General features: G+C 42.9%; 1 long non-coding RNA gene across 1 annotated transcript; it reads right to left on the bottom strand.

Annotated features, from left to right (window-relative positions):
• Positions 1-11,475: 11,475 nt before the first annotated feature.
• Positions 11,476-18,194, bottom strand: LOC120930847. Its single transcript, XR_005747741.1, has 3 exons — positions 18,110-18,194; positions 15,686-15,726; positions 11,476-11,721 (listed from the first exon to the last, which is right to left on the bottom strand). It is a non-coding gene; the product is annotated as an uncharacterized LOC120930847 (long non-coding RNA).
• Positions 18,195-22,697: the final 4,503 nt, after the last annotated feature.

The following is a 22,697-nucleotide window of genomic DNA, read 5'->3' as shown; positions in this document are numbered from 1 at the left end:
AGATGAATCCATGTGTGATATTATAAAACCATGTGGTGTGCTTCCACCTCCTTGTAACACCTCTGTGCTCACAGAACTCTCACCGTCATAAATAATCAAATACACCCTTATGATCACAACTCCATAGGTGGTATGATGTCCCTCAGATCACAGCATTATCCTAATCCTCCCTAAAAAGCTTTGTTCAATCTATAATGCTGGTCCCTTTAAGGTGCTGACAAATGCACCCATACGCATGTTAGGACAAAGCAAAGTATCCTTCCATAGTGTGGTATTTAAAATACCAACACTTTATCAAAAAGAATAACGCTTACATCAAGTATGCTTTAAAAACTACTTTGTGTTGTAAATATACTCAGCATATATCGGTCACTGACATGACTTTCGGTTCGGGGTGTCATATGCGTTATGTCACATTGCGTGACTTTATCAGGGGTGCCCGGATTGGTTGTATTGGGTGACATTTATCTTTTAGAGACTGGAAATATAGCAGGCCCATTATGTTGAAGCCGCCATAGAAGTGGCAGCCATTTTAGATATTACCAAGCCCTGTAGTCTAACCTATAGAGGTTTGAGAAGACTCTCATACAGTGGCAATTTTGTTGTCGATACAGCAATATTGCCACTGAGTTATATAGTCCTGATCAAAAGTTTAAGACCACTTGAAAAATGGCAAAAAATCATATTTTACATTGTTGGATCTTAACAAGGTTCCAAGTAGAGCTTCAACATGCAACAAGAAGAAATGAGAGTAAGACAAAACATTTTTTGAGCATTCAATTTAATGAAAACAACGAATAAACTGAAACAGGCTGTTTTTCAGCTGATCAAAAGTTTAGGACCACACCTCCAAAAAAAAACTAAGCCCCCCCCCCAAACAGAAATCCAACTTCCAAACATGAACTCAGTAATGAGTAGCTCCGCCGTTATTGTTGATCACTTCAAAAATTTGTTTTGGCATGCTTGATGCAAGTGTTTCCTTGAGGTGAGTGGGAACATTTCTCCAAGTGGCGAAGGCCATCTACTGTCTGGAACTGTTGTCCATTTTTGTAAACTTCCCTTGCCATCCATCCCCAAAGGTTCTCAATTGGATTTAGATCAGAGGAACACGCAGGATGGGCCAAAAGAGTGATATTATTCTCCTGAAGAAGTCCATTGTCCTGCGGGCATTGTGTACTGTAGCATTGTCCTGTTGAAAAACCCAGTCATTACCACACAGACGAGGGCCCTCATGAGCAATGCTCTCTGCAACATCTGGACATAGCCAGTGGCCGTTTGACGCCCCTGCAGTTCCTGAAGCTCCATTGTTCCACTGAAGGAAAAAGCACCCCAAACCATTATGGTGCCCCCTCCACTGTGGCACGTAGGTGGGATTTGCTTGTCATGCCAGTAACGTTGGAAACCATGAGGACCATCACGGTTACATTTTTTCTCATCAGAGAATAAAACTTTCTTCCACCTTTGAATGTCCCATGTTTGGTGCTCTCTTGCAAAGTCCAAACGAGCAGTTCTGTGGCGTTCAAGGAGACGGGGTTTTTTAAGACGTTTTTGGTTTTTGAAGCCCTTCAGTCTCAGATGCCATCTGATGGTTATGGAGCTGCAGTCAGCACCAGTAAGGGCCTTAATTTGGGTCGAGGATCGTCCAGTGTCTTGATGAGAGACCCTGCTTATGCAGTTCAGCAACCTGACCACGTTCAAAAAGGGAGAGTTTTTTTGTCTTTGCCATCACAACGTGTGACTACCTGACAGCAAATGACAATGAATCCACATCTTTGCACAGATTTGGCCTTTTAAAGGCATGTGGTCCTAAACTTTTGATCAGCTGAAAAACAGCCTGTTTCAGTTTATTCGTTATTTTCAATTAATTGAATGCTCAAAAATGTTTTGTCTCACTCTCATTTCTTCTCGTTGCATGTTGAAGCTCTACTTGGAACCTTGTTAAGATCCAACAATGTAAAATATGATTTTTTGCCATTTTTCAAGTGGTCTTAAACTTTTGATCAGGACTGTATACCTTGTTTATTCCAATTTGGTAATGAATATAAAATCGAACAAATAAGATATTATTAAAAACTAAAAGTAGGTCTCCCCAAATCAGGAATGATATCACAATTAACCTGATAAATAATGTTTTTCACACAGCAACATGTCATAAAAACACCGTGGATAAACTCATATACATAGTAAGCATCCAACAATACTGAAATTCCCCCTAATGTCTAAAATCAAAATAAGTCAGTATTAAATGTGATGATGGATGCAAACTATCTAATATTATTAAAACTCTATAATTTAAGTCCAGTTCAAAATGTTATATATATTTAAAGGGCCATGTTAAAAAAAAAGTGCTGATGAAACTGTTCTAGTCTAATTTTACATTCAAACCATCAGGAACTAAAGTCTTTAGGGTGTGTATCTATTGGTATTTCCAGAAAAAGCAACCACCTGTAGAAATGCTGACAAGATATTTGTATTTAAATATTTCCATAGATGAAATATTCTTTCACTTTTTAATAAATAGCTTCACCGTATGCCTTTTTAAATAATGATTTTCATAATGCATTCCTTTACTTCAAAGCCACTGAAAACTATGCTAACAAACATAGCTAATTGTGAATTATCTATCAAATCGCCTTCCTCTGGCTCAACTGTGGGTATAGGATTGTGTTTATGGGTGATTTTTTTTTAATTATTATTATTGGTTGAACTAGATGGACTTGTGTCTTTTTTCAACCTGATTACCTATGTAATTATTATTACCTAATCGGTTATTATGTAAATCAACCGATTCATTAAGCCGAAGAGAAAAATAGCTGCAGTCATTCAAGTCTTTTTTTTTATTATTATGTCAGCTACCATGATTTCAACTCTTCTTATACCTGTTTTGCAGGAAGTTTACTGCAGATATTATTTTTGGTTTTGGTTTTAAAGCCATCAAAGAGTAAATTGGCAGCTTCTAAAATGGCTTCATTAATCATCTCAACACTCTCAAATTTACCTTCTAAACTTTCTTTGCTGTGAATTAAGCAAACATTTTAATTGTTGCACTTTCTGTTTTCTTGGCTCACAATTAGGTGTAAATTCATTATTAGTTTTAGAATGAAGTGTTTTTGAAGTGCCTTTCTCGGTTAAAGCAATTTAGGCTTTACACAACAAACACATACGCAATTCTCATTCACTTCAAAAGTAATCTTCACTTTGGTTAAAAAATGATCATATTCCCATTCCCAGTTGACAAGTGAATGTAAACAAATGGGTAGAGATTGTGGCTGATATGACTGATAAAATATGGTCATATTGTAATAATAAAAAACACCATGGGGCCCCCAGATCATTTATACAATACCCTCCATGTTTTGTATGGATATTTAGGAGTTACCCATGCAAAATAAGAAAGGAAAACAGCATTGGGTCTGGAAAGAATTTAAAAGAAAAATATCACCTCAAAAGTCCATACCAAATCCTTATCTGAGCATGCAGCTTGGAAGGCTAGAAAAGGAAGTGTGGCAACTCCCCCTTCTCTCCTGAACCATACAGTATCAGATCAAAATGGAGAGGGTCTCTTGCCAGGGGGACTTCCCTGCCAAAACACCTTGTCCCCATAATGGTTGTGGCTGATTGCCATGCCAAAACACCTGGCACTGGTTGTGGGGTCCTGCAGGTGGGGGTATTTTTGGAATATAGGAGCCCCATTTAAACAAAAAGGAGGTCCTTACATGCTACCCCCATTGTAAATAAGTAAGGGGTACATAGTACTGCTACTCATTCATAAAACAAGTAAACAGTACATTTTTTGACAAGTCCTTTATTTAACCACTCCAATACCAGGCACCCCCTTTCCTACCCAAGCCAATTTTCAGCATTCAGTGCTGTCGCTGTTTAAATGACAATTGCGCAGTCATGCTACACTGTACCCAATCATTTTGTTCCCGCAAATAGAGCTTTCTTTTGGTGGTATTTTATCACATCTGCGGTTTTAATTTTTTGCTAAACAAATGAAAAAAGACCGACATTTAAAAAAAAAAATGTTGTTTCTGTTATAAAATTTTGTAAATATTAGTATGTTTTCTCCTTCACTGATGGGCACTGATAAAGTGGCATGGATGGGCACTGATAAGGTGGCACTGATGAGGTGGCACTTATAGGCACTGACGGGAACTGACAATGGGCACTGATGGGCACTGGTAGGCGGCACTGATGGGTGGCACTGATATGCAGCACTGATGGGCATTGATAGGTGGCACTGATGGGCACTCATGGGTGGCACTGGTGGGCACTGATGGGCACTTATAGGCAACACTGATGGGCACTGAAAGGCTGCACTGATTTGCACTTATGAGTGACACTGATAGGCAGCACTGCTGGGCAATGATGGGCACTGATGCGTGACACTGATGGGCACTTATATGCGACACTGATAGGCATCCCTGGTGGCACTGTCATGTGCAGGCATTTTGGATGGGCACTGATTTTCCTGAGCACTGATTGGAATTTCCCTGGTGGTCTAGGGTGGCATACCCTGTGGTCCAGTGTTTTGGCCTTCCCTGGTGGTCCTGGCAGCATCCTGGTGGTCCTGGGTGGGCATCTGAGAGGGGGCTGCACTGATAAACAGAAGAGCAGCCGATCGGCTCTCCTCTACTCTCGTCTGTCAGACGCGAGTGAGGAAAAACGATCAACGGCTCTTCCTGTTTACATTGTGATCAGCCATGATTGGACACGGCTGATCACATGGTAAAGAACCTCCGTCGGACCACCGATTGCCGCAATGCGCGCCCCCCACGGGCACGCATCGGCTGTAATCCTGCTGGACGTCATATGACGCCCAGTCGGGATAACTGAACCACTGCCCAGCTGTCGTTCTGCTATAGGCCGGGCGGAAAGTGGTTAAAAAAAAAAAATCTACAGTCAATCTTGTCGTCTGTCATGAAAAAGAACACCCTCAGAACCAGTGAAAAAGAAAAGCCACCAACATGTCCAATCCCATCCATCATTCCCTTAGAATGTCAGAATGACAGCAGAATGTAAACTAAGGGGTCCCAGATGACATCAAATAGGACAGGCGTCATTCATTGTGATTGATGGTGATCTTCATTGTGGTACATTTTTTGTTTTAAATGAAAGGCCTTTCAAAGTGTGGGGTGTATTGTAAAATGTCTTAGCAGTATATATTCACTACACTCAGAGCTTTTACTGCAGCTTACAGCCAAAAATTAACACTGCATGCCCAATGTAATCTTCCTCAAGCTGTAAAGTGTTCTTCGCACCTCCTCAGCTAAAATCTGATAAGACAGCTAAGGTTTGTATTTGTGAAAAAAGAAGAAGCTTGCATTAGGAATATTGGGCCAGATTCACAAAAGAGATACGACGGCGTATCTCCTGATACGCCGTCGTATCTCTGAGATACGATTGTCGTATCTATGCGTCTGATTCATAGAATCAGTTACGCATAGATAGCCCTAAGATCCGACAGGTGTAATTGACTTACACCGTCGGATCTTAGGCTGCAATTCTAGGCCGGCCGCTAGGTGGCGATTCCATTGCGGTCGGCGTAGAATATGCAAATGACGAGTTACGCCGATTCACGAACGTCCGCTTTGCCCGTCGCTCTAAATTTACGTTGTTTACATAGAGATGCGTCGCGTAAAACTAAGGTTGCCCTCTAGGTGGACTAACCAATGTTAAGTGTGGCCGTCGTTCCCACGTCAAATTTTTTAATTTCACGTCGTTTGCGTAAGTCATCCGTGAATGGCGCTGGACGCCATTTACGTTAACGCCAAAACCAATGAAGTCCTTGCGACGTCATTTAGCGCAATGCACGTCGGGAAATGTTAGGGCTGGAGCATGTGCAGTACGTGCAGAACGCGCCTAATTTAAATGGTGCCCGTCCCATTTGCACTACGCTGCCGCAAGTTTACAGGTAAGTGCTTTGTGAATCAGGCACTTACGCTGTAAACTTGCGGCGGTGTAACGTAAATGGGATACGTTACGCCGCCGCAGCGTAACGTAGTTCTATGTGGATCTGGCCCATTGCAGGAGCAATTACTGTTTTGCAATAATAGAATGAAGAACCCAAAAAGTAAATGTATAAAACTGTCTGCTCTCACCCCAAGCCCCCCTCAACTAAAGTTGCGGTATCAATATCTGAATGATATTTTAAAAAATGTAAGTGTGTTGCTTGATTTATGTCCACCAGATCCTTAGTGCTGAGCGGAGCACTCTGTGCGTACCTCTGGATTGTTTTTAAGTGATATTTTATTAAAGAAGTTATTTTATGCTATGAGCTTATTCTGTCTAATTCCTTTTGTATTTTTGAATGATATCTTCTTTTCATGGTTGTTATGAAGATTGTAGGAACCAAAGTAATTTTGGGCCTTTGAGCATTGTTACTCTGTGCTGTTTGACCATTTTGAAACAAGTGGTCAACCAACTCTGGTGAGTGAGTTATACCTCTGCTATGCATTCTAAAGGGTGTGAAACACAGACATTTTTCACATTGAAGACTTGTTATAACATTTCTCACCTTGTAGAAAATGTTTGTTTATGACTACTTTAATATATGCTGGATTGATTTTTGCACATCTACTTATTTCTATTTTCACTGTATTGTTTTTTGGATAAACTAATGATTTATTGATTTAATGCACCTTTATTGATTTGCACATTAATCGTTTGTGATGAATTATTTTGATATTTTTATGCATTGATGTATTAAATTAATTTATTTCTTTTGGTTGTAATTATTATGGTATGAACTATTGTTTTTTTATTTATATTTTTTTTAAGTAGTATGTTGTAAATAACAGTAAAGTAACCAAAGCTGTTGGTCCAGAACCTAAAGTAGCTAATTTGCATATACACAGGCAGTATTTCTGCCACTGGATCTAACCTTTAATCTCAATTCTGCAAGGGAGCATTGCAAACGTAATGCCTATCATAAGCACAGTGGGCCAAATTCTCAAAACCATGTGTAAATTTAGGATTATCTAACTTATGTCATTTAAGTTACGGCGCCCTAAGTTGGTGTCGTAACTACCGTATTCTCAGTGCATTTGCGCACAAAACTGCGCCATCCTTAACTTAAGTTTCAATGCGTAAGGCGTGGTTATGGCAAGTGGGAATGAAGTGGGCGTGCTTCATTGTAATGAGCCGTGACCCCATGCAAATGAAGTGCCGGCCGTACTGCGCATGCGCGCACGAATCTGGACCTCAATGCGCATGTGCAGAACTTTGGTCAGCGCAATCAGTGAGATAGGTAAAAGGCCAAGCGTACTTAGTTTGAAGATCGCCCTGTGTCTAAATAGCCCCAGTCAAACACACTTCAATTGCAAAAGTATTTCCCTGTGTTCCCTTCCTAAAGCAAGTTGCTTCTGCTTTGAACGTTTGTCAGTGTTTGTTGGTAAGATTGTTTTGTGAGAAAAGTGTTTGTGGAGTTGGAGGGTATAGTTGGTGTTTGTTTTTGCTAATTTGTTTTTTGTTTTGATTGTTTGCCTGTTTGTTTTTCCTAATTTTTTTTTTGGGGTTTTGTTTATATTTTTTGTTTTCCTTTTTTGCCTGTTTGTTTTCGAATTAATAGTAGCTGTCTGTCTATTTTTTATTTAGGCTTGTTTGTAGTTTCTTTGGTGTGTGTGTGTATTGTTGTTTGTTTGTTGGGTGAGTTCCCTGTTGCTGGGTGTTGTCTGTCATGGCTCCCAAGCGCAGGAAGCTAAATTTTTCACCGGCAGAGAAGCATATACTTGCTCAGGGCGTCATTAAATTTGGGAGATTTCTCCATGGCCCTGAGAGCCACACCACCACCCCGGCCAGGAGGAAGGAGATCCTTCAAAAGATCACCGATCGGATCAATGCGGCGGGGGGGGGGGGGGAGACCAGGACCATCGCTGGAGTTCAAAAAAAAATAAATGACTTGAGGAGCGTGTCCCGGAACAAGCTGGCAACGCTGCATGCCCATACCAGGGGCACTGGAGGAGGGGGACCCTGCCCAGTCAGGATGAGTGAGGAGGAATGGGCAGTGGCCCAGTGTTTCCACCCACAGCAGGTGGTGGGCCTGCCTGGCTTTGACAATGATCCTCTTATGAGGACAGGTAATTTTTTTGAATTTCTATCTGGTGATTAGCATGTGTGGGTGGGGGAAGGGAAGATGTGCCAAGTGTATGGATCCAACAACCTGTGATTGTTTTGTGTCCTCCCCAGATGGCCAGGAGGTTGCAGCCCCATCAGCCCAGGAGGTGGCAGCCCCATCAGCCCAGGAGGTGGCAGCCCCATCAGCCCAGGAGGTGGCAGCCCCATCAGCCCAGGAGGTGGCAGCCCCATCAGCCCAGGAGGTGGCAGCCCCATCAGCCCAGGAGGTGGCAGCCCCATCAGGTCAGGAGGTTGCTGGCCCATCAGGTCAGGAGGTTGCAGGCCCATCAGGGCAGGCTGCTGCACCACCCCCAAGACAGGCTCATGCAGAGTCCCAAGAAGGGCAGGATTCGCCATGGGAGGGGAGTGCCCACAACTCCCCTAATTTGGATGTTGAGTGGGAGGAGGATGAGGGGGAGGAAGATGACAATATTCTGATTGGGCAGGAAATAATGATGGGCCAAGATATGACCTTTGAATCATCCCCTGAGGGAACCCCACAGGCGCCCAGAAGTCAGGCCACCATCATGGGTCGCCCCTTCCAACCCTCCTCCAACATGCAGCAGCACCCATGGCTCACTCCAACTCCTCCTCCAAGGCCACAAGCCTCAGGGGCAAGTAGGATGCCGACCCCTGAAAACAGGGGGGGGTTGGTGCGTCTGCCGGTCAGTCTGTTGAGGGACAATGTCCGGCAGACCCGCAGTCTGTCTGCAATACAAAAAACAATGAGCAAGGTGGAGCGCAGCCTGGGTGCAATGAGGGAGTCACTGGGTGACGTGGCCACCAACTCCGTGGGGGTCATCACCTGTTTGTGGGACCTGAGGAATGCCACAACAGGTGTGGCCCAGGAGGTGACTGCCCTCACCCAGGCTGTGCAGGCCAATACCCGGGCTGTGCAGGCCAATACGGCTGACATAACTTCCTGTCTGACAAGGATAGCCGTTGCCTTGGAGGGAAGGCCAGCAGGAGGACAGACACCAGGGGAGGCTGCTTCCTCCCCTGTACAGTCCCCCCGCCCTGAAAATACTCCCTCCCCTGCACAGTCCCCCCCCCCTGAAAATACTCCCTCCCCTGCACAGTCCCCCCCCCCTGAAAATACTCCCTCCCCTGCACAGACCCCCCCCGTGAAGATCCCCCAGTCGGCCGTGGCCGTCCCCGTGCCCGTCCCCGTGGGCAGCCCAGAAGGAGCACTCGGCAACATCCCTAATTTGCAGGGGTACTTTTTTTTTTTTTTTTACACTGTACTTATGATTTGGTATATGTGTGTGAATGATGTGTGAATGTGGGGGGATGGCATTCCTGAAAACATAAGGGTGTCACCCTCAGTTTTGGTGGAGTAGGGATCCCCAGGACCAGGGAGAAGTCATCCTAGGTTCATGAATGGTGTATGAATGCACAGTGACATAATTGGAGCCGTGGCGGGGCGTTACTGCTCCCAAGTACCAAAGGGGGGGGGGGGGTACTTGGATCTAATCCAATTCGATGTGCATGTGATGTGTCTGTGCTAGGGACCACAGTGACGTGCATTCATGCATTCTCATTGTGAGATAATTAATGTGCGTTTTGTAAATAAAAATAAACATTCTCTTTGGCATATAAGTAATGTGCATTTATTTACCAAAATAAAGATTTAAACGTCACATAATCTCTGTGATTTGGTCTTGGCAAATCAAAAACAAAAATAGTATTAGGATGCATTTACTGGGCAAAGATGCCTTCAGACAGTTGTCTCCTGATTGCCTGGCCCTCAGCAGACCGGGTAGAGGGGTTTGGGGGGGGGGGGTTGCCTGGGTGGGGGGTTAGGTCAGGAGATATCTCCACATGCATGCCCCTTCTTAATGCAAAATTGTGCAGTATGCAACATGCACCAATAATTTTGCATACAAAGTCTGGGGAATACAATAGTGTACCCCCAGTCTTGTCCAGGCATCTGAATCGTGACTTTAGCATGCCAAAAGTCTGCTCTACTATAGCCCGGGTCTGGCTGTGCACCTCATTGTATTTTCGTTCTCCGGGTGTTTGGGGGTTCCTAAAGGGGGTCATCAGGTGGGGTCCCAATGCATATCCTGAGTCACCTGTAAGGGAAAAGACAGGAGGATATTAGTCATGCATGTGCCCCTTGTGATGTCTCCATCATGGGGGGGGGCATACCTGACACCAATGTCACTCACCAATCAGCCAGCTGTCTCCATACACGTTCATCTCAAAGTCTCTGTAGATCTTGGTCTGCCTTAGTATGAAACTATCATGGCACGAGCCGGGAAACTTGGCACAAACGTGCCAGATGAGGCCATGTGCATCTACGATCATCTGGACATTGATCGAATGCCAGCCTTTCCTGTTTCTGAACAGGTGTTCAGTATCATGGGGGGGCTGGAGTGCCACATGGGTGCAGTCAATCGCCCCGATGATCTTAGGAAAGCCAGCAATATTGTAAAAGTCTGTCATTGCTTGCACACGCTGGTCCTCCTGGGTGGGCATGACAAACTGGTGGCTCATGCGCCGCAATATGGCAGGGACCACCTGATGTAGGCATTTACTCATGGTTGACTGCACCATGCCAGCCACACCTCCAGATGCTCGCTGGAATGAGCCACTCGATAAAAAATGGAGGGTTGCCATAACTTTTTCAAGAGGTGTCAGGGCATGGGAACGTAGGGTTGGGGCGATTAGATCCTCATGAAGGAGTTGGGTGATCTCCAGGATGGCCTCCCTATCAAATCGGTAGTTGCCGATGACCTCATAAACTGGCATTTGCCAAATATCACGGCGTGGCCGATAAACACGCGCCTGTGCCCTCATCCTCCTCCTCTGTGCCCTCCTCCTCCTTTGTGCCTGTAAGGCAGCAAGTGCCGTCAAAATCATTGCTGGTCCTGGCATTTTTCAACAACAACCTTCACAACTAGAGCTGTAACTCCCTTCTGCAAACCCTTCCACAGCATGTGTAAAATTAGGGCTGGTTTTATAATGTGGAAATTTAGTCAGAAAAACTAACAGGTGCGCACAGGGTCGGAAAATACGGCACACACACTTAATTCTGAGAATCGCCCTAACTCCCTCATTTGCATCTTTGCCTATCAAAAACAGCGGCGAGCCTAGCGTAATTTGCGCCCGGGAATGCGCAGGCGTAACTAATTTAAGTACGGCTGAAAATACGGAAATCTTTGCTTAAGTCGTTTTGACGATCGCGCGCAAATATACGCGCCGTGTAAAATTAGAAAAATTTCAAGTCTGCGTATCTCTTTTGAGAATTTGGCCCCGTGACCCTCTTTCTCAGTAGTAAAACTTCCTGTAAAAGTTTTCTATTCATTATTTAAATAAAAACACTGTAAAGTATTGGTATCAAGAAGGCTTTATTACATGGATGAGCTTTTGATATAGCAGGCGAAAATTAAAGTTAATTGTAGAAAATGTTATGTCTGGAATTGATTATCAAACAACTTAAGTGAACATTGTGCGTTATCCTATAGGGCTGTATTGGCATGTCTAACGTTAATCTTTTTACCCTTTGCTGTACATTCAATATTAATATATTTTTCATTATCTTTGTCTTGGAAATTGTTCTTTATTTGGCTGGATAACAGCATACACCACTTCAGAATCCTGAAATAAAATGTTGGGAAAGTCAATGACGCAAAAAAAAGCTCATGTGTAAAAGTAGTAAATAGATATGCAGCTAATGTTTTTTTCTATGCTCTTTCAGGTAATAGTAAGGAGCACTTCAATGTTAACAGGAATCCTACCTTCCATGAGTATCCCCATCGCTACTCCATGACTAACTGGTTGGGAGATTTGCTTGTGTTGCAAACAGTTATGCTGTTATCATATGGACCTGCCAGCTATGGAGAGCTGTCGGGGTTGCATGATAACATAACTTTTTATATAGCTGTCTACAAGTTACTGTCCACCTTATTATATTGGCTTACAGAGTACGTCAAGCTAGTCAGAGATGGTGGCTACGTGGACACCAGATCCAGGATTGTGCAAACAGAGGCTATGAGAGAAGAGCAGCAGGCTGGACTTCTGGTAGATGGAGCTGTACATTGGACACAAAAACTTTATGTATTTCTCCAAGAACTTGTGCAGTAATCTAGCATAAAAAACTTCTGCACTTTGCCTCAGCTAATTGTAATAAAATATGGATCATTGATACTCTCTCTTCTTGTACAGGATGGTGTAAGGGTTGTGCACATTGGGCAGTTGGTACATGGAAACTGTATACAACATCCATTTTGCTCATGTTCCAGCTCATCTCATCCATTTTGTCAGGAGAGGCATAGCCACACTGACCCCCCCCCCCGCCTTCTTCTTCAGTTCATGGAATACACAAATTGTTAAAGGGGAGTTCCAGCCATTTGTATGTTTATTAAAAGTCAGCAGCAACAAAAAGTGTAGCTGCTGGCTTTTAATAAACAGACACTTACCTGCTCCAGCGCAAAAGCGACGCGCCGGCCGGGGCTCCGCTCCTCACCCCCCCTCCCCGGCCGGTGTCTTCATTCTCAGTGTGGGCACCCGGCCGTGACAGCTTTCGGCTTCACGGCCGGGCACCCACTGCGCATGCGCGAGCGACACTGCGCATGCGCGAGCGGCGCGGCCCGGCGCTGCGCCGTGTAATTGGCCAGGAGATCGCCTAGGACCTGTGACGTGTCCTAGGCGATCGCCTACAGCAGCCTCTTCCTGAAGGCGATTAAGCTTAGTCGCCTACAGGAAGGAGGAAGTGGGACAGGAAGTCCCACTCTTCCTGAAGCCCCCACTCCCCCCCCAAAAAAATTCCATGCCAAATGTGGCATGTAAGGGGGAGAGGAGTGGGATAAGAGGAAGTTCCAAATTTGGGTGGAACTCCTCTTTAACTGATTCCAGGACCCTCTTATTAGCCCATTGATTTTGCACACACAGACCCTTTCCATTAACCAATACACACATTCATCTAGAAACCCTAATAAAGTGGCCACATTCGCAGGCATGAGCAATCCAGAAAACAGACAGATACTTGATCATAAATACCTTAGCTGAAGTCTGTAGAATACACATATCTGTCTTATGGTAGACTATATAAACCCAGCGTATTTCATAACTCATGAAACATTAAAAGAACAGCCATTATAAGCACATATATATTTTACTTAGTTAATTTGCATCATTTTGAGCCCAAACATTGTTAACCACTTGACCACGGGGCACTTCCCCCTTCCTAACCAGACCAATTTTCAGCTTTTGGTGCTCTCACATTTTGAATGACAATTACTCAGTCATGCAACACTGTACCTATATGAGTGTTTTGTCCTTTTTTTTTCTCACACAAATAGAGCTTTCTTTTGGTGGTATTTAATCACCACTGGGTTTTTTATTTTTTGCGCAATAAAAGAAAAAAAGACAGAAAATTCTGTAAAAAAAAAAAAAACATTTTTTTTTGTTTCTGTTATAAAATTTAGCAAATTTGTATTTTTTTTATACGTTTTGACCAAACTTTATGCTGCTACATATCTTTAGTAAAAATAACCCACATTGGTGTATATTATTTGGTCTTTGTGAAAGTCATAGAGTCCACAATCTATGGTGTCAATCTCGGAAAATTGATCACACCTGAAGTACTGATGGCCTATCTCATTTCTTGAGACCCTAACAAGCCAGGAAAGTACAAATACCCCCCAAATGACCCCTTTTTAGAAAGTAGACATTTCAATGTTTTAGTATGAGGCATGGTGAGTTTTTTGAAGTTGTAATTTTTCCCCACAATTCTTTACAAAACCAAGATTTTTTTTCACAAAATTGTTATATTAGCAGGTTATTTCTCACACACAGCATATGCATACCACAAATTACACCCCAAAAAATATTCTACTACTCCTCCTGAGTATGGCAATACCACATGTGTGAGACTTTTACACAGCCTGGCCACATACAGAGGCCCAACATGCAGGGAGCACCGTGAAATCTAATTACTACCAATTACACTTTTATGAGGCACTCTAGTGGCATGGATGAGAACTGATGTGGCATGGATGATCATGAATGGGGATGGATGAGCGGTGGATGGTTAGGGATGGTTGGGTATGGCTGGGTACGGCTGGGTATGGCTGGGGGTCGATGGGGATGGCTGAGTATGGATAACTATGGCTGAGTATGGCTGAGTATGGCTGAGTACAGCTGACAGCACGGTACGACTGGGTACGGCTGAGTACTGATGGCGGCCGGGTATGGCTGGGTACATATGAGTATGGCTGGGGTTAAATGGGGATGGCTGAGTATGGATGAGTATGGCTGGGTACGGCTGGGTATGGCTGAGTATGGCTGGCGGCTGGATATGGCTGGGTACATCTGAGTATGGCTGGGGGTGAATTAGGATGGCTGAGTATGGATGAGTATGGCTGGGTACAGCTGAGTACGGCTGGGTGTGGCTGAGTATGGAGGATGAGTATGGCTTCGTATGGCTGAGGACGGTTGAGTAAGACTGGGTACGGCTGGGTATTGCAGAGTGTGGCTGGGGGTGGATGAGGTGGCTGAGCATTACTGATTAGGGATAGATGGCTGAGTATGGATGGCTGGCTGAGCATGGCTGGCTGGCTGGGCATGGATGGCTGGCTGGGCATGGATGGCTAGCTGGGCATGGCTGGCTGGGCATGGCTGGCTGGGCATGGATGGCTGAACATGGATGGCTGGCTGAGCATGGATGTGGCTGCAATTGGCACAAATCAGCGCTGGGGACACTACACATCCAGCCCACAGAGCTGCTGCACCCAATCTCTCCCCCTCTACTCTCACACTGTACTGATTGGTACAGAGAAGGGAGAGAGGAACCAGGCGTGACGCCGGTTTAATTACAAGTGATCGCTCCATCATTTGACGGAACGTTCACATGGTAAACGGACGCTGTCATCGATAATGGATATTCCCGGGTGCGTGCCCCAGGGGATGCGCAGAAGCAAGATTCGGGGAGGACGTCAATGTATGCCCTCTCAGAGTTTTTGAGCTGCGCTGTAGCAATCATTCGGCTATAGCGCGGTTGTTAAGTGGTTAAACAAGGAGTACCGTAAACAGAAGCGGCCTAATTCTTCTCCTAGGCAAACTGGGCATCTGAGACCCATCATATTTATAGACATTTCACTCACTCTTGGGCTGCGGGCACCTAGATTGTGGTCCAGAGAGCTAGAGAATCTTTGTGCAGGGTGAGGCTGAGAGCTTCATTGTTGCGTAAGTGACAGCGCTGTGTATGGTTGACCAGCCTTTTGTCATGAGTTGGTTAAAAAAGCATCAGTAGGAAACATTGGGTTCCCTACTGCAAAGTGCATAATGCTTTGTGAATGGACCGGGGGCAGGGGAAGGAGGAGGGGGCCGAACTTTTGGATGACTGCGCTGCGGCGAAGTCACCCCAATGTGGGGGTATCTGTCAAAACCAGGTACCCACTCCCCCCCCAAAAGATGCCAAATGTGGCAACGGAGGGGGGAGGGGGCAAATAAGCAAAGCTTCTCCTTTTTGGTTGGAGCTCCACTTTAGGTTTCATAAAATGTATCAATTCTCCTGTTCTCTCTAATTTCACTAACGCTTTATATACCGTGGTATACTTACAGAATCCTGATTGTGATTTATGGCAGCGTTTTTCTGAAGTTCTGGAAATAAACCAGTAATTAATAATAATAATAATAATAATAATAATAATAATAACAGGCATTTGCACACAATGGACTACAAATATGCCTAAAGCTATACATGATGACTGTTTCCTTCATATAAACAGGTGCATGTGTGTATGTGCCTAAAATAAATAAATAAAGTGTATTTCCATACTGCGCATATGCATCAGAAACCTAAGTGCAGATGCCAGCACTCCACTGGTACTTTTATGCACTTATACCCAATAAGGCAAACAACTGACGTTTTGAGGACTTGACGGTCGTAATCGTAAAATGACTAATGGAGTGCTGGCTTGCTTCTACATTAAAAAAATATTTATTCTTAATTGGATAAACACAAATAATACATATATACATTTATACTACTACTACTTTTAGACCACATGTGGAGTTCTGTGTATGCTCTTCTAAGGCTCTTTCTTGCAGCTGTCATGCTAAAAATAGACCTCAATACCCCTCCTCTCCTAGCAGACACTGGAATGGTTAAGCTATTAGTTAGGCATATTACCCCCTAGGGGTGTATGCACAACAAGTCACTGCAGTACTGCATGGTAAAATGCAAATATTACCCAACACACGGTAACTGCATGTGTATTGCAGTGCCATTCAAATAATTGGCACCCCAATTCAACCGGAGCTGCATTGCAGAGATATACATTATAGTGCACTGCAAAAATTTCCGCAGACCCTATTATTTATGCATTATGATTTACATCTACATTCATTTTAAATGGCCTGCCAAAGGCATTGCATCACAATATGCTTTAATAAAGGAAAAGGGGTGCTGCTCAGGGCATTGTGGAGTGAATAGTCCCCCAGATTCCATTATCTGCACTGGATTATGCCATAAAGAGTATTCTGATTTAATCTAATATGTTTGATAAAATATTAGTAATCATTTTTTGTTAGATTATTTGATATCAAAGGATTTATATGCAGTATGACTCCTCATTGACTGTATATAAATGTACCAATCCTTTCAACAAAAAATGGGGGAACACCTGTGCCTTTGTAAATACTTTATCGCAAATAATTCAACAAAGGTTTAATTATTCTTACCCGAATATCAGTGGCTGGCTGTGCATTTCACACCTAGGCCTTCAGTGATGTCCTACCTGAATTAATCCATCACATTTAGGCTCACATTATTGGGTCACATGAGGATAAAGGAACGCTCAGCGTGAAAACCACAGCCTTGCAAGTCAGCCAGAATAAGTTACATATAGTTACATATACAGTATATAGTTAATCTGGTTGATAGAACCAAGTCTATCCAGTACAAGTTGCAGAGTCCATCAACACAGTGAGTACAGAGGGTCAAGCACAATCTGACATGGAGAGCAAAGCAGGCATGCTATACTGTAGGTCAAGTGATAGACTGTTATACACATTCCGCAAGCAGATTTCAAAGCACACTTTGTCCCCACTCAGAGTTCATCACTTATAACACCTTTCCATCAGGCTAGGCATTTGTTGTTAGTGCAGTCTGCTAGGACTTGTGGCTTACCATTCTGTACTGTACTATGTAGATCTTGTGCTCCCCCCACTCTTTCTCTGGTCCTCAATGGGTTCCACCGCAATGCCTACTTGGCTGTCAGTCAGTTTGTATCTCCCCTCCCATTCACGCTGTGACTCTCTCCTTCTGGGTAGAGGAGAGCCTGACTCATATAACATCACTAGTACTACTCTCTGACCATCCAATCAAAGAACATATAAATGCTGACATGATTATATGCCTACTAGATGGCCCCAGTGTCGCCAACTCAAAATCTGATTGGTTTAAGCAGTGTTTAGGCCAGCAGAGAAGGACTTGCTGGCCTTGACAGTCCATCACTGACCTATATTCTTTAAAACATCATACAGCTTTATTAATTACTAATATCGAATAAGCACAGTCTGAGAGCAACAAAAAAATTAACTATGGATAAAACAATAGAATAGTAATTCATGCAGTTCCTATACCAAACTCACATTCATGCAGTCCCCATACCATATATTGTTATATAGAAAATAGTATAATAAATATATGACAATATTATATAATATATGCAAAATTTATAGAGGCTGTGTTATTGCATGAATTACTAACCTGTCTGTTTTACCCATTAGTGTTATTGTATATCAGTAATTAATAAAGCTGTAAGCTGGTTTAAAGAAAATAGGTGAATGAGAATATCATGAGAATCTAAACCCTTTCTGAATCATTCCCTATAAATTGTTCTATTTTAAACACATGTTGTGCTAATGTACTGTATACTGTATGTTTGAATGTGCATATAGTACAGAAATACAATGCTTCTCTGTACAATTCATATTAGTGCATAATTTTATATTGTCATTGAATTTAGTACTTTTGTACCTGTTGGTTGCTTGCAAAACCTCACAGAAGTATATTGAACCTCTGCAGACAGCGGTACATTTGTCTGCACCTCCATATTTTTATCACCTGTTTGAAAACCATAGGAAACAGATTGTAAAATCAAATAATCCCAGAGCTGGAAAGAACAAACACAGAACATTTGATTTAAGAATGCTGGTCTAAACACAAGCATTTCTGATATGTTCCAGTGCCAGAAATGTTTAACAGGAACAAAACCTGTCTCTGGACAGCCACACTCTGAACAAATTGTAGCCTTTATTGAAAGGACAGCACTACAAGTCACAGCAAAGTAAAATAAAACCCAACTGCTGACATGTTTCACACTGAAACTAGTGCAATGACTAAGCACTAGTTTCAGTGTGAAACGCGTCAGCTGTTGGGTTTTATTTTACTTTGCTGTGACTTGTAGTGCTGTCCTTCTTTCAATAAATGCTACAAATTGTGCGGCTGTCCAGAGACAATTTTTGTTCCTGCTTTGCTAAGGGCATTGCCTGCACCTGAGTTGTCTGCAGCGGTGGATGTTTGTCTGGGTTCCCACCTGGAGCGGCTATTCCCTTTCCCCTTGCCAGAAATGTTTTGCTTTTTAAATATAATCAAAATTTTGTTTCCATTTCTGACATTGGCAGATCTATTATACAACCAAATAAATGTGTTGTCTATATCTGCCCTGCTTTATAATCATTGAGCGTTTTTGCTGTCAGTACCTAGAGATAGAGTTATTCAAACAGTAAATCTCTCTTTAGTCAATTGACTGAATTAACTGAAACTAGGGGCCAGATTCACGTAGAATCGCGTCGGCGTAACTTATCCTAGATAAGTTACACCGCCGCAATTTTTCATCGCAAGTGCCTGATTCACCAAGCACTTGCGATGAAAACTACGCCTGCGGCCTCCGGCGCAAGGCGGGCCAATTCAAATGGGCGTGTGCCATTTAAATTAGGCGCGCTCCCACGTCGGACCTACTGCGCATGCTCCGTTTCCTAACTCCCGCCGTGCTTTGCGTGCCGTGACGTAATTTTTTTGAACGGCGACGCGCGTAGCGTACTTCCGTATTTCCGGACGGCTTGCGCAAACGACGTTAAATTTAGAATTTCGACGCGGGAACGGCGGCCATATTAGACAGCAATACACTTGCTGACTAAAAGTAAGGCACCAAAAAAAAAGTGTAACTTTGCAACGGGAAACTAGACTAGTGGCGACGTAGCGAACGCGAAAAACCGTCGTGGATCCGCCGTAACTCCTAATTTGCATACCCGACGCTGGTTTACGACGCAAACTCCCCCCAGCGACGGCCGCGGTACTGCATCCTAAGATCCGACAGTGTAAAACTATTACACCTGTCGGATCTTAGGGCTATCTATGCGTAACTGATTCTATGAATCAGTCGCATAGATAGAAACAGGGATACGACGGCGTATCAGGAGAAACGCCGTCGTATCCCTTTTGTGAATCTGGCCCAAAATGTTTACCCCCCCATTGTGTGCCAGTGTGCCTGTGACACCTGGGCTCACAGCAAGAGAGTTATGTGGGAAGTGTGTGATTTAGCCTAGAAGACAACTGGTGATGGATGACTGTGTGGTGTATCTAAAAAGAGGGACACCAGAGAAAAAGGTAAGTAATGCAGCAAAAGCATTTTTTTCCATCTTTCGGACAATTTAATTCCGAAGTTGTTCTTTAAGTTGTGCCAAAAAAAAACTCATGTTTACTCCAGGCATAATGTACTAGAGTTCAATGCTGCTATAATAACTAGCTTGAATCTAGGTTATTAGGCTTTTTTTTTTATTATACTGTCAGTTATTTTTCTCATATTTAATTTCAATATCTTTAGTTAAAAGCAACATTTTTGAATCTATGGATCTTTTTACAATATAAACCTTTTGCAAAGTTCATAAATGTTGCTATCCCCATGTAAGGGGTTCTAATGCTCCTTTCATCTTACCCAGGTCCTCCTGGGCTTGCAATACCACCTCAAAAATATTTTTGGCCAAAGTGTTGAATGATTGCTAGTATTTCTTATGGTGACCAGACAAAGTAGTAGTCATTGCACAAAGAGCTTCCCTATACTCATAATAACAACAAATCCCCAGTTAGACTTACTTCCAGTTAAATTACTATTCAAAGTATCAATCCCTGTGCCCTGGCAGGAAGTAAGACATGGACTCCCCTGCTGTCTGCACTATGTGAAAAAAACTTGATCATGTTATCAAAGATCAGTGACATGGAGTTTAGGTGTAGAAGAAGCTCGGTCCAGCTTTTTGGTACTAAACAATTGCAATTCTGAAAAGTAAACTTTCATGGGGTACAATGCCTATTGCTATCACCAGTCACTGTAAGAAATATATGTATGATCAAGAATGTATATTTGATTCTCATTACTGGATGTGTGGCAGTATTAAAAAGTAAAAATGTAAATAATATGTGCTCATGGTATTTTTCTGACTAGTTTAAGGTAGGCACCCTGCCATAGTCAGTGAGTATTTTTGTGTTTTTTGTAATCTACAGGGAGCAGTTAGGTTGGAGCCAGCGTAAGTGTTCTTCACTTCGGAGTGTATCTAGATTCGCCAGCTGCTGATAAGCATATTTCAGCAGCCTGTATAAGAGGGGATGACTTCTGACTATTGGCTGATTATCAGCCAAGTCAATTACTCAGAAGCTTGTCCTAGTGATGTAAGCTAGGATGGTAAAACATTATTTCAACAATCTTTCCAGAGGGATTTCTATTTCCCGAGTTTCAGCCCAGAGGAGTAGTGTGTTGAAAGTGTCTCCTGTTCTGGGAGATTACTACAAGATGCTGACAAACTGAAGTAATTTCAAGCACTTCAGTCTTGAGAAGACACTTGCAGCTGCCATTCATGTAAGAGAAGTAGTGGGTCAAGGGAGAAGTTGAACATATGTAACTATGTTTTTGAACCTTAGGAAAATGCTGCCATGATATTATTGAACCTTGATCCCTAAGGATTTAAAGACCAGCATAATCTGGGAGATTAGAGAGAATATGTTGTAGAGGATCACAGGTCAGCTTGTATTTTGAAACTATGTGTGATTTAGGTATCCTTAATTTCCTCCTGATCCTTCTTATTTTCTTTCAATAAATTGTTGTCTGAGTTTCTATAAAGTGACTGGCACCCAAATCATTTCTACTAACACCCTAGAGGAAAACAAAGACCTGAGGTGGATGTGCCTAAGGCCCCATACACACGAGAGGATTTATCCGCAGATACGGTCCAGCGGACCGTATCCGCGGATAAATCCTCTCGAGGATTTCAGAAGATTTCTATGCGATGGCGTGTACACACCATCGCATTGAAATCCGCGCTGAAATCCTCTGGCGATGACGTGTCGCGCCGTCGCCGCTATTATGACGCGGCGACGGGCGCGACGCTGTCATATAAGGAATTCCACGCATGCGTCAAATCATTACGACGCGTGCGGGGAATCCCTTTGGACGGATGGATCCGGTGAGTCTGTACAGACGAGCGGATCCATCCTTTGGGATGGACTTCAGCAGATGGATTTGTTGAGCATGTCAGCAAATATTCATCTGCTGAAAATCCATCCCAGGGGAGATTTCTCCGTGGATAAATATCCGCAGGAGTGTACACACCATAGAATCTATCCGCAGAAACCCATTTGATGGGATTTATCTGCGGATAGATTCTATGGTGTGTATGGGGCCTTAAAGTTTGAGGACTGGAAAATCTCATTGTGGATCACTATACCATCTGGAGGTCATACACCATACACTCAGGGTAAATAATGTCACCTAAAGTTATGATTTTGTAAAAGTTTCCATCATTACCAGATCGGTACTACACCGAGCCATTTCATGGGAATGTTAAGTCCATTGTGTCAAAACAGCATCTATAGTATCTCTTTTGCTATGCTCAAATTGCATTTTTAATATTTGACACTACATATATGCTCACTTACCGGTACACTTATCTAATCTCTGCAACATTTGAAAAATGCCAAAAACAATGAGTGCCAACAAGATGATAAAAATACAACTGATAAGTAAAAAATGTCCCATTTGGAGCTCCTCTGGCAGATCTTCATCAAGTGGGTCTAGGATCAAAATTTAGAAACATTTTAAATAGTTGACATATTTTTGGCTTTCAGCAGTTGATTAAATTGCATCTTTCAAATTTTTTTCTTGAAAAAAAAATGTTATTAGACTTACCTGCCACACTTAAATATACAATGAATATTAAAATATGATCTCTAATAAACAGCTATTAAGTTATATTTTAAAACTACACATAAATATATTTCTACATGAACAGGTATAGTAAGTGGCTTAGAGAAAGGATTTTCTGAAAATGAGTTGACAGTTTTAAGCTAGGTTACAAAACACTTGATAATAAGTTCAGAAAGTAACCACACCTGTTGTTTTATTGCTGTGCATAGTCTTGTAAGATGTGGCAGAGGTAGCAGTGTCACAGTTACTTGTAATGTCCGTTTCTGATCCTATATAATTCAAAGCTATTGGTGCTGACGCGACTAGATGGTCTTTTTTAAAGACTAGGCATGCCCAATTTGTTATGTCTTCCATCTTTATGCTTTCAAT

This window comes from Rana temporaria, chromosome 3 (assembly GCF_905171775.1).
Source record: "Rana temporaria chromosome 3, aRanTem1.1, whole genome shotgun sequence".
Lineage (NCBI taxonomy): Eukaryota > Metazoa > Chordata > Amphibia > Anura > Ranidae > Rana > Rana temporaria.
This window is presented reverse-complemented; position numbering and strand designations above follow the sequence as displayed.